Here is a 19,738-nt window from a genome sequence, read left to right as displayed (position 1 = left end):
TTTATTGTTAAAATTTGCTATCATTATTGTGTGATTGAAGGGAAGTAAGAAGAGTCTCATATCTATAAGAGTCTTAGATATAAATTCCGAGGGTAGTGATTAAGTGAGAAGTTTGTAAAACCAGAGGTTGTTTAGAACTTCAAACTAATACTATTATAGTGGATTTCCTTCCTAGCTTGGATGCCCCCAAATGTAGATCACGATGCACTGAACTGGGTTAACAATTGACATGCGTTATTTACTTCCTACTATTTACTTTAACACTGTAATTATTTCTAGTTTGACAATGTCCTGATCCTGGTGCCATGACATCGTATACGATATTTGGTATCTGCATACCAGAATTTCAATTGGCATCAGAGCTGGCACCATGTTCTATTTTGGGTGAGCTCCAGGGAGATATTTTTTGGTAGTATGGACAAGGAAGGAGGATTTGTCAACAAACTACCTATTCTTGATGGCACCAACTATGATTACTGGAAGGTGCGTATGGTGGCTTTTCTAAAATCTATGGATAGCAGAACCTGGAAAGTAACTATCAAAGGTTAGGAACATCATGTGGTGCATTACAAAGATGGGAAGGACACAACTAATTTGAAGCCTGAAGAGGACTGGTCAAAGGAAGAAGATGAACTTGCTCTTGTAAACTCCAAAGCTTTGAATGCCTTATTCAATGGAGTTAACAAAAATATATTCAGGTTTTAATAGATACCTGTACTGTGGCCAAAGATGCATGGGAAATCCTCATAACCACTCATGAAGGCACATCAAAAGTAAAAATTTCAAGACTTCAACTTCTCACCACCAAATTTGATAATCTCAGGATGAAAGATGATGAGTATATTCATGATTTTCAAATGAATATTCTTAATATTTCCAATTCATCTAGTGCCTTGGGAGAGAAGATGTCAGAAGAAAAGCTCATCAGAAAAATCCTCAGATCTTTGCCTAAAAAGTTTGACATGAAGGTCATAACTATTGAAGAAGCACAAGACATCTACAACCTGAAAGTGGAGAAGCCTATTGGGTCACTTCAAACGTTTGAATTGGCTATCAGTGATAGATCTGAAAAGAAGAACAAAAACATAGATTTCATCTCCAACACTGATGATGAAGAAGCTCAATGTGACATGTAGACTAATGAAGGAATTTCTAATGTTACTGTGCTTCTTGGGAGGCAATTCAATAAGGTGTTAAAGAGAATGGATAGGAAGCCAAGACCTAATGTCAAGAACATGTCATTCGACATCAATAAGAACAGTGAATTTTAGAGAAAAGCAAGAATAGAGGAGAAGCACAGTCAAGGAAAAGGTATTCAGTGTCATGGATGTGAGGGTTTTGGTTGTAACACCCCGATTAAAATAAGATAATTATTTAATTTGAGTTAATATTATTTTATTAATTTAATTAAATAATTTAGAATATTATTGGATTATTATTATTATTGGAATAATATAATTTGGAAAATATATAAGTTGGAATAAGAAAAAGAGTTCATTTTGGAAATAAGGTTTTCACGTGAAACTCAGAGAAGCGACTGAAAGAAGCAGAGGAGGAGAAAGAGCAAGAGAGCGAAGGTTGGAGAAGAGAAGAGCTTGAAGCTTAAAGAATTGCCGGATTTTCTAAGGTAAGGGGGGTTTATCGTTGATTAATGGGTATTATGGGATAATATGTAATGGGTAGTGATAAGCCGTTATTTGACCCTAATTGGGATTGGTGAATGCTGGAATTACGTTGGTTAAACTGTGTCAAAAACTGAAATTTAATCCGTGATTGTGTGAGTCGTGTTTTCCCGAACGTATAGCTTTTTACGGAATTGGAATCGGAGGTCCGGAAGTCCTCCAATGGCGGAAAATGCGGAGAATTCTGCATTCTGCCTTGAGTTAGCGCAGGAACAGCTTCTGTCTTGCGTTAACCGGTTAACCCAGGGTGTTAACCGGTTAACACTGTTATAATTTGTGAAAATGTGCTGTTTTGCTTGCGTTAACCGGTTAACCCAGGGCGTTAACCGGTTAACACTGTTGTGATTGCTGAAATATTGCTGTTTGTGCTGCGTTAACCGGTTAACCCAGGGCGTTAACCGGTTAACACTGTTAAGTTTTGGGGACAGGAAGCGTATTGTGCTGCGTTAACCGGTTAACCCAGGGCGTTAACCGGTTAACACTGTTGCAGAGTGGAAAATTGGTGTTTTAAATGTTGTGTGCCTATTTGAGGGTTGGCCTATGTTGGCATATGATGTAATAGGGATTAATTCCCGCTGTTTTGAGCAGTGTAGGTATTAGTAGAGTGTGCTAATACTGTGATGGATTAATTGACATGATATGATGTTTTGATGAATGTGTTGATGATGTATGATGGTATGCATAATGCTATGAGTGTATATATTATGCATGTGTTTGTGAATGGACTGTTTTATGGCCTAGAGTGTGAGCATAAGTCCATTGTGGATTATGGTTGATGATTTTGCATTGCTAGGTGAATTAGCATGCATATTGTAGTCTTTGTGGTGGTAGCTAATTCCCGTGGTGAGGAATTAGTGAGTTGGTGGTAGCTAATCCCCGTGGTGAGGAATTAGTGAGTTGGTGGTAGCTAATTCCCGTGGTGAGGAATTAGTGAGTGAGTCACTAGGTCTCAAATGAGTGGGACTAGTGGGCTTGGTAGCCGTATCCGTAGTTGATCGGTGAGGTTGAACTATATGTTCACGAATAGTCGGTACCGCATGTGTGGAGTCTCATTGCATAATGTATGTATGGCGTATAATATGAATGGATGTATTCCAATATTATACGTGTGTTTGTGTTGTTATGGAGTATGATTTGAGATTATACTTGTGCTTTATGTGGGTGTTGAGTATGATGTTGAGCTGATGTACTGTTACTGTTGTATGTTGTGATTAGGGTGATTAATGCGTTAAATTACTTAACATGACATTATATTCTATAATGCTTATTATATCGATTGAGGAACTCACCCTTACAATTATTTTTCAGGTGACGAGAAATGAGTTGAGTAGAAGCGAATGCTTGGAGTCTAGTGTAGTCTCCTTAGTGGGTCGTGCTCTGATAGATGTAACATCGGGATGGGACGTTTTATATTGTTGAATAATTTACATGTGAATGTTACATGTTGTACATGATTGATGAGATCTCTATCCGTTGCGTTTTATGCAAATGCTTATGTTTGAATTAATAAAGAGCATGACATCTATAATTGGTGAATAATTTGAATAATTGTGTGACACCCTTGAATGGCATAATTACTCTGATTGTTATATGTTTATTATTTTAATTAAATGATTGGGGTTTTTAGAAGGGTGTTACATTGGTCACATTAGATCAGAATATCCCACGTACGTCAAGAAACAAAAGAAGGGTATTTATGTTACTTGGTATGATGATGATTCTAAAGGTGAAACTGATGATGAAACTGCTAAGCATATTACAACCTTCACAGGTAGATATGAATCTGATGAAGATTCATGTGATGAAAATGTTTCTTATAAATAATTGGCTATTTCATACAGAGAGCTCTGTGTCAGAAATGAAGAGGTGTGTAATATAGGAGAAAAGCATAAGAGAATTATAGCTCAACAACACGCTGAGAAAGAGAATCTTTTATATATTATCTATGGTCTTTAAGATGAGGTAACCCTATTGAATTCTAAACTTGAAAACATGACCAAATCAGTAAGAATGTTGAATAATGGGTCTGATACGTTAAATGAAATTCTTCAAGTTGGAAAGGGGGCTGAAAAGTTAAAAGGTATAGGCTTTGATTACCAACCTCTGAAAGGAAAAACCCATGTGACAAAATTTATTCCTCCATAAATAAAGTATGAGCCCATGATGTCTGACCAAATGTTACAACATCCTACCAGACATTAGGAAATTCAAACTAAAGTCAAGTTTTTTCCTTGGAAATGCCATTATTGTGGTAAATATGGACATATAAATCCTTTATGTTACAGATTGTATGGTTATCCAAAACATCCAACATATCATATGGATAATAATGTGATGATTAAAACTAGAAAGGAGTGGAAACCTAAGGTTTTTGTCTCTAGTATTATAGCCCATACTTCTCTTAGAGCTTCATCTAGAGAAGACTGGTACTTTGTCAGTGGTTGTTCAAGACACATGACAGGGGTCAAGAATTATTTGATGGACAATCCTCCAATGTTGTGGGAATGGGAGCTGCTCGTCAACTGTGTGAGTTCCAGAAGAACAATCCTCCAATGTTCAAGGGAGCATACGATCCAGATGGTGCTCAGAAGTGGTTGAAGGAGATCGAGAGGATCTTCCGAGTGACTGAGTGTGCCGATAACCAGAAGGTCAGGTTCGGTACGCATATGCTGTCAGAGGAAGCTGATGATTGATGGGTCGCTACCCGCACTGAGTTGGAAACTGGTGGGAATGCTGAAATCACTTGGGCTGTGTTCAGAGAGAGATTCCTGAGGAAGTATTTTCCAGAGGATGTTAGAGGAAAGAAAGAGATAGAGTTCTTGGAATTGAAGCAGGGCAATCGGTCTGTTACTGAGTATGTTGCTAAGTTCACAGAGCTGTCAAAGTATTACACTCCCTATAATGAGGCTGCTGGAGAATTTTCGAAATGTGTGAAGTTTGAGAACGGGTTGCGTCCCGAGATCAAACAGGCTATTGGATATCAGCGGATCAGGGTGTTTTCTGACTTGGTTGACTGTTGCAGGATTTTTGAACAGGATTCCAAAGCCAGAGCAGAGAGCTATCAGCAGAGAGTTGATAGGAAAGGCAAGAATCAGAATGATCGTGGAAAACCGTATGCAGCTGGCAAAGGTTTTCAGAGTCAGAGTGGGATGAAGAGGCCTAGTGGGGGAGACTCTAGTGCCCCTGCTAAGTGTTACAGATGTGGTCAGGCTGGACATCGTGTCCATGAGTGTACCAGTGCTGTGAGGAAGTGTTTCAAGTGTGGAAAAAGTGGTCATTTGGCTGCAGAGTGTCGGTCGAAGACTATGACTTGTTTCAACTGTGGAGAGTTGGATCATATCAGTCCACAGTGTCCTAAGCCAAAGAAGGAGAATCAGTCAGGAGGCAAGGTCTTTGCTTTATCGGGTTCTGAGACTTCTGCAGATGATCGTTTGATCCGAGGTACGTGTTATATTAATGGCTTTCCTCTTGTAGCTATTATTGACACCGGTGCTACTCATTCCTTTATATCTTTGGATTGTGCTGTGAAACTTAAGTTAGAGATATCTGAGATGCGTGGAAGTATGGTGATTGATACTCCTGCAAAGGGTTCAGTGACTACTACTTCAGTTTGTTTGAATTGTCCCTTGAGTATTTTTGGTAGAGACTTTGGGATAGACCTTGTGTGTCTTCCACTAGTGCAGATTGATGTTATCTTGGGTATGAACTGGTTGGTGTTTAACCGAGTTTCTATCAACTGTTTTGATAAGACTGTGATATTTCCTGAGATTGAAGAAGGAAAGAGTTTATTTCTATCAGCCAGGCAGGTGAATGAGGAAGTAGCAGATGGGGCAGAATTGTTTATGCTGTTAGCGACTTTGGAGGCTAAAGATAAACTGGTGATTTGCAATCTAGCCGTGGTGTGTGATTTTCCTGATGTGTTTCCGAAAGAAGTGAATGAATTACCGCCAGAGCGTGAAGTTGAGTTCTCGATTGATTTGGTACCTGGTACTAGACCGATATCGATGGCTCCGTACCGTATGTCTGCTGTTGAGTTAACTGAATTGAAGAGTCAGTTGGAAGAGCTGTTGGATAAGAATTTTATTCGTCCGAGTGTGTCACCGTGGGGTGCACCAGTGTTGTTGGTTAAGAAGAAAGAAGGTACTATGAGGTTGTGTGTGGACTACAGGCAACTGAATAAAGTGACGATCAAGAATCGGTATCCTTTGCCGAGGATTGATGATTTGATGGATCAGTTGGTTGGTGCGAGTGTGTTCAGCAAGATATATTTGAGATCTGGGTATCATCAGATACGTGTGAAAACTGAGGATATTCAGAAGACTGCTTTCAGAACAAGGTATGGACATTATGAGTATTCTGTAATGCCTTTTGGTGTGACTAATGCGCCTGGGGTATTTATGGAGTATATGAATAGGATTTTCCATCCGTACCTAGATAAGTTTGTTGTGGTGTTTATTGATGACATTTTGGTGTATTCGAAATCTGAAGAAGAGCATGCTGAGCATTTGAGAGTGGTTTTAGAAGTTCTACGAGGAAAGAAGTTATTTGCTAAACTATCCAAATGTGAATTTTGGTTAGAAGAGGTTAGTTTTCTTGGTCATGTGATTTCGAGAGGTGGTGTTGCTGTTGATCCTTCTAAGATAGAAGCGGTATCTAAGTGGGAAGCTCCGAAGTCAGTTTTTGAGATAAGGAGTTTTCTTGGTTTGGCTGGTTATTATAGGAAGTTCATTGAGGGATTTTCTAAGTTGGCGTTACCGTTGACGATGTTGACTAGAAAGGGGCAAGCGTTTGTTTGGGACTCAAAATGTGAAGAAGGTTTCCAAGAGTTAAAGAGAAGGTTAACTAGTGCTCCTATTATGATATTACCGAGTCCGTCGGAACTATTTGAAGTTTACTGTGATGCTTCGTTGTTGGGTTTGGGTGGTGTGTTGATGCAGAATAAGCAGGTTATAGCTTATGCTTCGAGACAGCTGAGGGTTCATGAGAGGAACTACCCGACGCACGATTTAGAGTTGGCGGCTGTGGTTTTTGTTCTGAAGTTGTGGAGGCATTATTTGTACGGGTCAAGATTTGAGGTTTCCAGTGACCATAAGAGTTTAAAGTATTTGTTTGATCAGAAAGAGCTGAATATGAGACAGAGGAGATGGTTAGAGTTTCTAAAGGATTATGACTTTGGTTTGAATTACCATCCGGGTAAAGCAAACGTAGTGGCTGATGCATTGAGTCGAAAATCATTACATATGTCTATGTTAATGGTTAGGGAATTGGATTTAATTGAGCAGTTTAGAGACTTGAGTTTGGTGTGTGAGAGTACTCACAATAGTGTTAAATTGGGAATGTTGAAGTTAACGAGTGGTATTCTGGATGAGATCAGAGAGGGTCAGAAATCCGATATGCTTTTGGTTGATAAGTTGACTTTAGTGAATCAAGGTCAAGGTGGTGAATTCAGAGTTGATGAGAATGGTATTTTGAAATTTGGTAGTCGGGTGTGTATTCCGGATGTTACTGAGCTTAAGAAGAGTATTCTGGAGGAAGGACATCGTAGTGGCTTGAGTATTCATCCTGGAGCTACGAAGATGTATCATGATTTGAAGAAGTTATTTTGGTGGCCGGGAATGAAAAGAGAAATTGCGAGTTTTGTTTATTCCTGTTTGACTTGTCAGAAATCAAAGATTGAGCATCAGAAGCCGTCTGGGCTAATGCAACCGTTGGCTATTCCAGAGTGGAAGTGGGATAGTATCAGTATGGATTTTGTTTCTGGTTTGCCGAGGACAAGTAAGAATTTTGAAGCTATTTGGGTGATTGTTGATAGATTGACGAAATCGGCTCATTTCATTCCGATCAGAATGGATTATCCGTTAGAGAGACTAGCCGAGTTGTATATTGAGAAAATTGTAAGTCTGCATGGTATTCCGTCGAGTATTGTTTCGGACAGAGATCCTAGATTTACATCGAAGTTCTGGGAAAGTTTGCAGAGAGCTTTGGGAACCAAGCCGAGATTGAGTTCTGCATATCATCCGCAGACTGATGGTCAGACTGAGAGGACGATTCAGTCACTAGAGGATCTTTTGAGGGCTTGTGTTTTGGAAAAAGGAGGTGCTTGGGATTGTTATCTACCTTTGATTGAGTTTACCTACAACAATAGTTTTCATTCAAGCATTGGTATGGCACCGTTTGAAGCTTTGTATGGTAGGAGATGTCGGACACCTTTATGTTGGTATGAGTCTGGTGAGAGTGCTGTGGTTGGACCGGAGATTGTTCAACAGACTACAGAAAAGATTAAGATGATTCAGGAGAAGATGAGAATTGCTCAGAGTCGTCAGAAGAGTTATCATGATAAGAGGAGGAAGTCACTTGAGTTCCAAGAGGGAGATCATGTGTTTCTTCGTGTTACTCCGATAACTGGTGTTGGCCGAGCTTTGAAGTCGAAGAAGTTGACACCTCGATTTATTGGTCCTTATCAGATTTTGGAGAGGATAGGGGAGGTAGCCTATCGTGTCGCTTTACCGCCGTCGCTTGCGAATTTGCATGAGGTTTTTCATGTGTCTCAGTTGAGGAGGTACATTCATGATCCGTCGCATGTAGTCCAAATAGATGATGTACAGGTGAGAGATAACCTGACTGTTGAAACATCACCTATGAGGATTGAGGATCGAGAGTTGAAGCAGTTGCGGGGTAAAGAGATTGCCTTGGTGAAGGTAGCTTGGGGAGGACCAGCAGGTGGCAATGTGACTTGGGAACTTGAGAGTCAGATGAAGGAGTCTTATCCGGAGTTATTCGCTTGAGGTATGTTTTCGAGGACGAAAACTCTTTTAGTGGGGGAGAGTTGTAACACCCCGATTAAAATAAGATAATTATTTAATTTGAGTTAATATTATTTTATTAATTTAATTAAATAATTTAGAATATTATTGGATTATTATTATTATTGGAATAATATAATTTGGAAAATATATAAGTTGGAATAAGAAAAAGAGTTCATTTTGGAAATAAGGTTTTCACGTGAAACTCAGAGAAGCGACTGAAAGAGGCAGAGGAGGAGAAAGAGCAAGAGAGCGAAGGTTGGAGAAGAGAAGAGCTTGAAGCTTAAAGAATTGCCGGATTTTCTAAGGTAAGGGGGGTTTATCGTTGATTAATGGGTATTATGGGATAATATGTAATGGGTAGTGATAAGCCGTTATTTGACCCTAATTGGGATTGGTGAATGCTGGAATTACGTTGGTTAAACTGTGTCAAAAACTGAAATTTAATCCGTGATTGTGTGAGTCGTGTTTTCCCGAACGTATAGCTTTTTACGGAATTGGAATCGGAGGTCCGGAAGTCCTCCAATGGCGGAAAATGCGGAGAATTCTGCATTCTGCCTTGAGTTAGCGCAGGAACAGCTTCTGTCTTGCGTTAACCGGTTAACCCAGGGTGTTAACCGGTTAACACTGTTATAATTTGTGAAAATGTGCTGTTTTGCTTGCGTTAACCGGTTAACCCAGGGCGTTAACCGGTTAACACTGTTGTGATTGCTGAAATATTGCTGTTTGTGCTGCGTTAACCGGTTAACCCAGGGCGTTAACCGGTTAACACTGTTAAGTTTTGGGGACAGGAAGCGTATTGTGCTGCGTTAACCGGTTAACCCAGGGCGTTAACCGGTTAACACTGTTGCAGAGTGGAAAATTGGTGTTTTAAATGTTGTGTGCCTATTTGAGGGTTGGCCTATGTTGGCATATGATGTAATAGGGATTAATTCCCGCTGTTTTGAGCAGTGTAGGTATTAGTAGAGTGTGCTAATACTGTGATGGATTAATTGACATGATATGATGTTTTGATGAATGTGTTGATGATGTATGATGGTATGCATAATGCTATGAGTGTATATATTATGCATGTGTTTGTGAATGGACTGTTTTATGGCCTAGAGTGTGAGCATAAGTCCATTGTGGATTATGGTTGATGATTTTGCATTGCTAGGTGAATTAGCATGCATATTGTAGTCTTTGTGGTGGTAGCTAATTCCCGTGGTGAGGAATTAGTGAGTTGGTGGTAGCTAATCCCCGTGGTGAGGAATTAGTGAGTTGGTGGTAGCTAATTCCCGTGGTGAGGAATTAGTGAGTGAGTCACTAGGTCTCAAATGAGTGGGACTAGTGGGCTTGGTAGCCGTATCCGTAGTTGATCGGTGAGGTTGAACTATATGTTCACGAATAGTCGGTACCGCATGTGTGGAGTCTCATTGCATAATGTATGTATGGCGTATAATATGAATGGATGTATTCCAATATTATACGTGTGTTTGTGTTGTTATGGAGTATGATTTGAGATTATACTTGTGCTTTATGTGGGTGTTGAGTATGATGTTGAGCTGATGTACTGTTACTGTTGTATGTTGTGATTAGGGTGATTAATGCGTTAAATTACTTAACATGACATTATATTCTATAATGCTTATTATATCGATTGAGGAACTCACCCTTACAATTATTTTTCAGGTGACGAGAAATGAGTTGAGTAGAAGCGAATGCTTGGAGTCTAGTGTAGTCTCCTTAGTGGGTCGTGCTCTGATAGATGTAACATCGGGATGGGACGTTTTATATTGTTGAATAATTTACATGTGAATGTTACATGTTGTACATGATTGATGAGATCTCTATCCGTTGCGTTTTATGCAAATGCTTATGTTTGAATTAATAAAGAGCATGACATCTATAATTGGTGAATAATTTGAATAATTGTGTGACACCCTTGAATGGCATAATTACTCTGATTGTTATATGTTTATTATTTTAATTAAATGATTGGGGTTTTTAGAAGGGTGTTACATTGGTCACATTAGATCAGAATATCCCACGTACGTCAAGAAACAAAAGAAGGGTATTTATGTTACTTGGTATGATGATGATTCTAAAGGTGAAACTGATGATGAAACTGCTAAGCATATTACAACCTTCACAGGTAGATATGAATCTGATGAAGATTCATGTGATGAAAATGTTTCTTATAAATAATTGGCTATTTCATACAGAGAGCTCTGTGTCAGAAATGAAGAGGTGTGTAATATAGGAGAAAAGCATAAGAGAATTATAGCTCAACAACACGCTGAGAAAGAGAATCTTTTATATATTATCTATGGTCTTTAAGATGAGGTAACCCTATTGAATTCTAAACTTGAAAACATGACCAAATCAGTAAGAATGTTGAATAATGGGTCTGATACGTTAAATGAAATTCTTCAAGTTGGAAAGGGGGCTGAAAAGTTAAAAGGTATAGGCTTTGATTACCAACCTCTGAAAGGAAAAACCCATGTGACAAAATTTATTCCTCCATAAATAAAGTATGAGCCCATGATGTCTGACCAAATGTTACAACATCCTACCAGACATTAGGAAATTCAAACTAAAGTCAAGTTTTTTCCTTGGAAATGCCATTATTGTGGTAAATATGGACATATAAATCCTTTATGTTACAGATTGTATGGTTATCCAAAACATCCAACATATCATATGGATAATAATGTGATGATTAAAACTAGAAAGGAGTGGAAACCTAAGGTTTTTGTCTCTAGTATTATAGCCCATACTTCTCTTAGAGCTTCATCTAGAGAAGACTGGTACTTTGTCAGTGGTTGTTCAAGACACATGACAGGGGTCAAGAATTATTTGATGGACAATCCTCCAATGTTGTGGGAATGGGAGCTGCTCGTCAACTGTGTGAGTTCCAGAAGAACAATCCTCCAATGTTCAAGGGAGCATACGATCCAGATGGTGCTCAGAAGTGGTTGAAGGAGATCGAGAGGATCTTCCGAGTGACTGAGTGTGCCGATAACCAGAAGGTCAGATTCGGTACGCATATGCTGTCAGAGGAAGCTGATGATTGATGGGTCGCTACCCGCACTGAGTTGGAAACTGGTGGGAATGCTGAAATCACTTGGGCTGTGTTCAGAGAGAGATTCCTGAGGAAGTATTTTCCAGAGGATGTTAGAGGAAAGAAAGAGATAGAGTTCTTGGAATTGAAGCAGGGCAATCGGTCTGTTACTGAGTATGTTGCTAAGTTCACAGAGCTGTCAAAGTATTACACTCCCTATAATGAGGCTGCTGGAGAATTTTCGAAATGTGTGAAGTTTGAGAACGGGTTGCGTCCCGAGATCAAACAGGCTATTGGATATCAGCGGATCAGGGTGTTTTCTGACTTGGTTGACTGTTGCAGGATTTTTGAACAGGATTCCAAAGCCAGAGCAGAGAGCTATCAGCAGAGAGTTGATAGGAAAGGCAAGAATCAGAATGATCGTGGAAAACCGTATGCAGCTGGCAAAGGTTTTCAGAGTCAGAGTGGGATGAAGAGGCCTAGTGGGGGAGACTCTAGTGCCCCTGCTAAGTGTTACAGATGTGGTCAGGCTGGACATCGTGTCCATGAGTGTACCAGTGCTGTGAGGAAGTGTTTCAAGTGTGGAAAAAGTGGTCATTTGGCTGCAGAGTGTCGGTCGAAGACTATGACTTGTTTCAACTGTGGAGAGTTGGATCATATCAGTCCACAGTGTCCTAAGCCAAAGAAGGAGAATCAGTCAGGAGGCAAGGTCTTTGCTTTATCGGGTTCTGAGACTTCTGCAGATGATCGTTTGATCCGAGGTACGTGTTATATTAATGGCTTTCCTCTTGTAGCTATTATTGACACCGGTGCTACTCATTCCTTTATATCTTTGGATTGTGCTGTGAAACTTAAGTTAGAGATATCTGAGATGCGTGGAAGTATGGTGATTGATACTCCTGCAAAGGGTTCAGTGACTACTACTTCAGTTTGTTTGAATTGTCCCTTGAGTATTTTTGGTAGAGACTTTGGGATAGACCTTGTGTGTCTTCCACTAGTGCAGATTGATGTTATCTTGGGTATGAACTGGTTGGTGTTTAACCGAGTTTCTATCAACTGTTTTGATAAGACTGTGATATTTCCTGAGATTGAAGAAGGAAAGAGTTTATTTCTATCAGCCAGGCAGGTGAATGAGGAAGTAGCAGATGGGGCAGAATTGTTTATGCTGTTAGCGACTTTGGAGGCTAAAGATAAACTGGTGATTTGCAATCTAGCCGTGGTGTGTGATTTTCCTGATGTGTTTCCGAAAGAAGTGAATGAATTACCGCCAGAGCGTGAAGTTGAGTTCTCGATTGATTTGGTACCTGGTACTAGACCGATATCGATGGCTCCGTACCGTATGTCTGCTGTTGAGTTAACTGAATTGAAGAGTCAGTTGGAAGAGCTGTTGGATAAGAATTTTATTCGTCCGAGTGTGTCACCGTGGGGTGCACCAGTGTTGTTGGTTAAGAAGAAAGAAGGTACTATGAGGTTGTGTGTGGACTACAGGCAACTGAATAAAGTGACGATCAAGAATCGGTATCCTTTGCCGAGGATTGATGATTTGATGGATCAGTTGGTTGGTGCGAGTGTGTTCAGCAAGATATATTTGAGATCTGGGTATCATCAGATACGTGTGAAAACTGAGGATATTCAGAAGACTGCTTTCAGAACAAGGTATGGACATTATGAGTATTCTGTAATGCCTTTTGGTGTGACTAATGCGCCTGGGGTATTTATGGAGTATATGAATAGGATTTTCCATCCGTACCTAGATAAGTTTGTTGTGGTGTTTATTGATGACATTTTGGTGTATTCGAAATCTGAAGAAGAGCATGCTGAGCATTTGAGAGTGGTTTTAGAAGTTCTACGAGGAAAGAAGTTATTTGCTAAACTATCCAAATGTGAATTTTGGTTAGAAGAGGTTAGTTTTCTTGGTCATGTGATTTCGAGAGGTGGTGTTGCTGTTGATCCTTCTAAGATAGAAGCGGTATCTAAGTGGGAAGCTCCGAAGTCAGTTTTTGAGATAAGGAGTTTTCTTGGTTTGGCTGGTTATTATAGGAAGTTCATTGAGGGATTTTCTAAGTTGGCGTTACCGTTGACGATGTTGACTAGAAAGGGGCAAGCGTTTGTTTGGGACTCAAAATGTGAAGAAGGTTTCCAAGAGTTAAAGAGAAGGTTAACTAGTGCTCCTATTATGATATTACCGAGTCCGTCGGAACTATTTGAAGTTTACTGTGATGCTTCGTTGTTGGGTTTGGGTGGTGTGTTGATGCAGAATAAGCAGGTTATAGCTTATGCTTCGAGACAGCTGAGGGTTCATGAGAGGAACTACCCGACGCACGATTTAGAGTTGGCGGCTGTGGTTTTTGTTCTGAAGTTGTGGAGGCATTATTTGTACGGGTCAAGATTTGAGGTTTCCAGTGACCATAAGAGTTTAAAGTATTTGTTTGATCAGAAAGAGCTGAATATGAGACAGAGGAGATGGTTAGAGTTTCTAAAGGATTATGACTTTGGTTTGAATTACCATCCGGGTAAAGCAAACGTAGTGGCTGATGCATTGAGTCGAAAATCATTACATATGTCTATGTTAATGGTTAGGGAATTGGATTTAATTGAGCAGTTTAGAGACTTGAGTTTGGTGTGTGAGAGTACTCACAATAGTGTTAAATTGGGAATGTTGAAGTTAACGAGTGGTATTCTGGATGAGATCAGAGAGGGTCAGAAATCCGATATGCTTTTGGTTGATAAGTTGACTTTAGTGAATCAAGGTCAAGGTGGTGAATTCAGAGTTGATGAGAATGGTATTTTGAAATTTGGTAGTCGGGTGTGTATTCCGGATGTTACTGAGCTTAAGAAGAGTATTCTGGAGGAAGGACATCGTAGTGGCTTGAGTATTCATCCTGGAGCTACGAAGATGTATCATGATTTGAAGAAGTTATTTTGGTGGCCGGGAATGAAAAGAGAAATTGCGAGTTTTGTTTATTCCTGTTTGACTTGTCAGAAATCAAAGATTGAGCATCAGAAGCCGTCTGGGCTAATGCAACCGTTGGCTATTCCAGAGTGGAAGTGGGATAGTATCAGTATGGATTTTGTTTCTGGTTTGCCGAGGACAAGTAAGAATTTTGAAGCTATTTGGGTGATTGTTGATAGATTGACGAAATCGGCTCATTTCATTCCGATCAGAATGGATTATCCGTTAGAGAGACTAGCCGAGTTGTATATTGAGAAAATTGTAAGTCTGCATGGTATTCCGCCGAGTATTGTTTCGGACAGAGATCCTAGATTTACATCGAAGTTCTGGGAAAGTTTGCAGAGAGCTTTGGGAACCAAGCCGAGATTGAGTTCTGCATATCATCCGCAGACTGATGGTCAGACTGAGAGGACGATTCAGTCACTAGAGGATCTTTTGAGGGCTTGTGTTTTGGAAAAAGGAGGTGCTTGGGATTGTTATCTACCTTTGATTGAGTTTACCTACAACAATAGTTTTCATTCAAGCATTGGTATGGCACCGTTTGAAGCTTTGTATGGTAGGAGATGTCGGACACCTTTATGTTGGTATGAGTCTGGTGAGAGTGCTGTGGTTGGACCGGAGATTGTTCAACAGACTACAGAAAAGATTAAGATGATTCAGGAGAAGATGAGAATTGCTCAGAGTCGTCAGAAGAGTTATCATGATAAGAGGAGGAAGTCACTTGAGTTCCAAGAGGGAGATCATGTGTTTCTTCGTGTTACTCCGATAACTGGTGTTGGCCGAGCTTTGAAGTCGAAGAAGTTGACACCTCGATTTATTGGTCCTTATCAGATTTTGGAGAGGATAGGGGAGGTAGCCTATCGTGTCGCTTTACCGCCGTCGCTTGCGAATTTGCATGAGGTTTTTCATGTGTCTCAGTTGAGGAGGTACATTCATGATCCGTCGCATGTAGTCCAAATAGATGATGTACAGGTGAGAGATAACCTGACTGTTGAAACATCACCTATGAGGATTGAGGATCGAGAGTTGAAGCAGTTGCGGGGTAAAGAGATTGCCTTGGTGAAGGTAGCTTGGGGAGGACCAGCAGGTGGCAATGTGACTTGGGAACTTGAGAGTCAGATGAAGGAGTCTTATCCGGAGTTATTCGCTTGAGGTATGTTTTCGAGGACGAAAACTCTTTTAGTGGGGGAGAGTTGTAACACCCCGATTAAAATAAGATAATTATTTAATTTGAGTTAATATTATTTTATTAATTTAATTAAATAATTTAGAATATTATTGGATTATTATTATTATTGGAATAATATAATTTGGAAAATATATAAGTTGGAATAAGAAAAAGAGTTCATTTTGGAAATAAGGTTTTCACGTGAAACTCAGAGAAGCGACTGAAAGAGGCAGAGGAGGAGAAAGAGCAAGAGAGCGAAGGTTGGAGAAGAGAAGAGCTTGAAGCTTAAAGAATTGCCGGATTTTCTAAGGTAAGGGGGGTTTATCGTTGATTAATGGGTATTATGGGATAATATGTAATGGGTAGTGATAAGCCGTTATTTGACCCTAATTGGGATTGGTGAATGCTGGAATTACGTTGGTTAAACTGTGTCAAAAACTGAAATTTAATCCGTGATTGTGTGAGTCGTGTTTTCCCGAACGTATAGCTTTTTACGGAATTGGAATCGGAGGTCCGGAAGTCCTCCAATGGCGGAAAATGCGGAGAATTCTGCATTCTGCCTTGAGTTAGCGCAGGAACAGCTTCTGTCTTGCGTTAACCGGTTAACCCAGGGTGTTAACCGGTTAACACTGTTATAATTTGTGAAAATGTGCTGTTTTGCTTGCGTTAACCGGTTAACCCAGGGCGTTAACCGGTTAACACTGTTGTGATTGCTGAAATATTGCTGTTTGTGCTGCGTTAACCGGTTAACCCAGGGCGTTAACCGGTTAACACTGTTAAGTTTTGGGGACAGGAAGCGTATTGTGCTGCGTTAACCGGTTAACCCAGGGCGTTAACCGGTTAACACTGTTGCAGAGTGGAAAATTGGTGTTTTAAATGTTGTGTGCCTATTTGAGGGTTGGCCTATGTTGGCATATGATGTAATAGGGATTAATTCCCGCTGTTTTGAGCAGTGTAGGTATTAGTAGAGTGTGCTAATACTGTGATGGATTAATTGACATGATATGATGTTTTGATGAATGTGTTGATGATGTATGATGGTATGCATAATGCTATGAGTGTATATATTATGCATGTGTTTGTGAATGGACTGTTTTATGGCCTAGAGTGTGAGCATAAGTCCATTGTGGATTATGGTTGATGATTTTGCATTGCTAGGTGAATTAGCATGCATATTGTAGTCTTTGTGGTGGTAGCTAATTCCCGTGGTGAGGAATTAGTGAGTTGGTGGTAGCTAATCCCCGTGGTGAGGAATTAGTGAGTTGGTGGTAGCTAATTCCCGTGGTGAGGAATTAGTGAGTGAGTCACTAGGTCTCAAATGAGTGGGACTAGTGGGCTTGGTAGCCGTATCCGTAGTTGATCGGTGAGGTTGAACTATATGTTCACGAATAGTCGGTACCGCATGTGTGGAGTCTCATTGCATAATGTATGTATGGCGTATAATATGAATGGATGTATTCCAATATTATACGTGTGTTTGTGTTGTTATGGAGTATGATTTGAGATTATACTTGTGCTTTATGTGGGTGTTGAGTATGATGTTGAGCTGATGTACTGTTACTGTTGTATGTTGTGATTAGGGTGATTAATGCGTTAAATTACTTAACATGACATTATATTCTATAATGCTTATTATATCGATTGAGGAACTCACCCTTACAATTATTTTTCAGGTGACGAGAAATGAGTTGAGTAGAAGCGAATGCTTGGAGTCTAGTGTAGTCTCCTTAGTGGGTCGTGCTCTGATAGATGTAACATCGGGATGGGACGTTTTATATTGTTGAATAATTTACATGTGAATGTTACATGTTGTACATGATTGATGAGATCTCTATCCGTTGCGTTTTATGCAAATGCTTATGTTTGAATTAATAAAGAGCATGACATCTATAATTGGTGAATAATTTGAATAATTGTGTGACACCCTTGAATGGCATAATTACTCTGATTGTTATATGTTTATTATTTTAATTAAATGATTGGGGTTTTTAGAAGGGTGTTACATTGGTCACATTAGATCAGAATATCCCACGTACGTCAAGAAACAAAAGAAGGGTATTTATGTTACTTGGTATGATGATGATTCTAAAGGTGAAACTGATGATGAAACTGCTAAGCATATTACAACCTTCACAGGTAGATATGAATCTGATGAAGATTCATGTGATGAAAATGTTTCTTATAAATAATTGGCTATTTCATACAGAGAGCTCTGTGTCAGAAATGAAGAGGTGTGTAATATAGGAGAAAAGCATAAGAGAATTATAGCTCAACAACACGCTGAGAAAGAGAATCTTTTATATATTATCTATGGTCTTTAAGATGAGGTAACCCTATTGAATTCTAAACTTGAAAACATGACCAAATCAGTAAGAATGTTGAATAATGGGTCTGATACGTTAAATGAAATTCTTCAAGTTGGAAAGGGGGCTGAAAAGTTAAAAGGTATAGGCTTTGATTACCAACCTCTGAAAGGAAAAACCCATGTGACAAAATTTATTCCTCCATAAATAAAGTATGAGCCCATGATGTCTGACCAAATGTTACAACATCCTACCAGACATTAGGAAATTCAAACTAAAGTCAAGTTTTTTCCTTGGAAATGCCATTATTGTGGTAAATATGGACATATAAATCCTTTATGTTACAGATTGTATGGTTATCCAAAACATCCAACATATCATATGGATAATAATGTGATGATTAAAACTAGAAAGGAGTGGAAACCTAAGGTTTTTGTCTCTAGTATTATAGCCCATACTTCTCTTAGAGCTTCATCTAGAGAAGACTGGTACTTTGTCAGTGGTTGTTCAAGACACATGACAGGGGTCAAGAATTATTTGATGGACATTAAATCTTATTCCTCTAGTTTTGTCACATTTGGTAATGGAGATAAATATGAAATTAAGGGTATAGGAAAGATAGGTTGCATTGGTCTTCCTAGACTAGATGATGTTCTACTTATGAAATGATTGCAAATCTCATAAGTATTAATCAGTTGTGTGATCAAGGTTTAAAAGTCAATTTCACCAAGTCAGAATGTTTGGTTACAAATGAGAATAATGATATTCTTATGAGAGGAGTTAGGTCTAAATAAAATTGTTATTTATGGATACCACAAGAAACTACTTGTTCTTCCACATGCTTAATATCCAAGGAAGATAAAGTCAAGTTGTGGTACCAGAAGCTTGAACATTTGAAACTCAAAGTTATGAAGAATATTATGTATGAAGAAGCTATTAGAGGTATACCAAAGCTCAAAATCAAGGAGGGTAAAGTCTGTGGTGAGTGTCAAATTGGGAAGCAACCCAAGATGTCACATTCGAAGTTGCAACATTAGACTACTTCCAAAGTTTTAGAACTTCTTCATATGGACTTAATGGGGCTTATGCAAGTTGAAAGTCTTGGTGGAAAGAGGTATGTATATATGGTTGTTGATGATTTTTCAAGGTTTACATGGGTGAATCTTATCATAGAAAAATCAAACAAGTTTGAGGTATTCAAAGACCTTTGTCAACACCTTCAAAGAGAGAAGGAAAGTATGATTGTCTGAATCAGAAATGACCATGGCAAGGAGTTTGAAAATGAAATTTTTATGAATATTGTTCTTTTGAAGGTATTGGTCATGAGTTCTCATCTCCCATCACTCCTCGCCACAACGGAGTTGTTGAACGCAAGAACAAGACATTACAAGAATCAACTAAAGTCATGCTTCATGCAAAAAATCTTCCTTATCATTTTTGGGCTGAAGCAATGAATATTGCTTGCTATATCCACAATCGTGTTACTCTGAGAGTTGGTACTTCATCTACTCTCTATGAATTGTGGAAAGGAAGGAAACCTATTGTTAAATAGTTTTGTGTGTTTGGGAGTAAATGATACATTCTGGCTGATCGTGAACAGAGGAGAAAGATGGATCCTAAAAGTGATGAAGGGATATTTCTTGGTTACTCTACAAACAACAGAGCTTACAGGGTATTTAACTCCAGAACCAAGGTCATGATGGAATCCATTATTGTTGTGGTTTATGATTCAATTATTGTGAAAGGAACTAATGTTGATGAAGATGTTAGAACATCATCCCAGCAA

General features: G+C 39.2%; 1 pseudogene; it reads left to right on the top strand.

Annotated features, from left to right (window-relative positions):
• Nucleotides 1–414: 414 nt before the first annotated feature.
• On the top strand, nucleotides 415–19,504 carry LOC127078522 (uncharacterized; annotated as a pseudogene).
• The last annotated feature ends 234 nt before the right edge of the window (nucleotides 19,505–19,738 follow it).

This window comes from Lathyrus oleraceus, chromosome 5 (assembly GCF_024323335.1).
Source record: "Lathyrus oleraceus cultivar Zhongwan6 chromosome 5, CAAS_Psat_ZW6_1.0, whole genome shotgun sequence".
In the NCBI taxonomy this organism is placed as follows: Eukaryota; Viridiplantae; Streptophyta; class Magnoliopsida; order Fabales; family Fabaceae; genus Lathyrus; species Lathyrus oleraceus.
The sequence above is the reverse complement of the archived record's forward strand: the minus strand, read 5'-3'. Positions and strand labels throughout refer to the sequence as shown.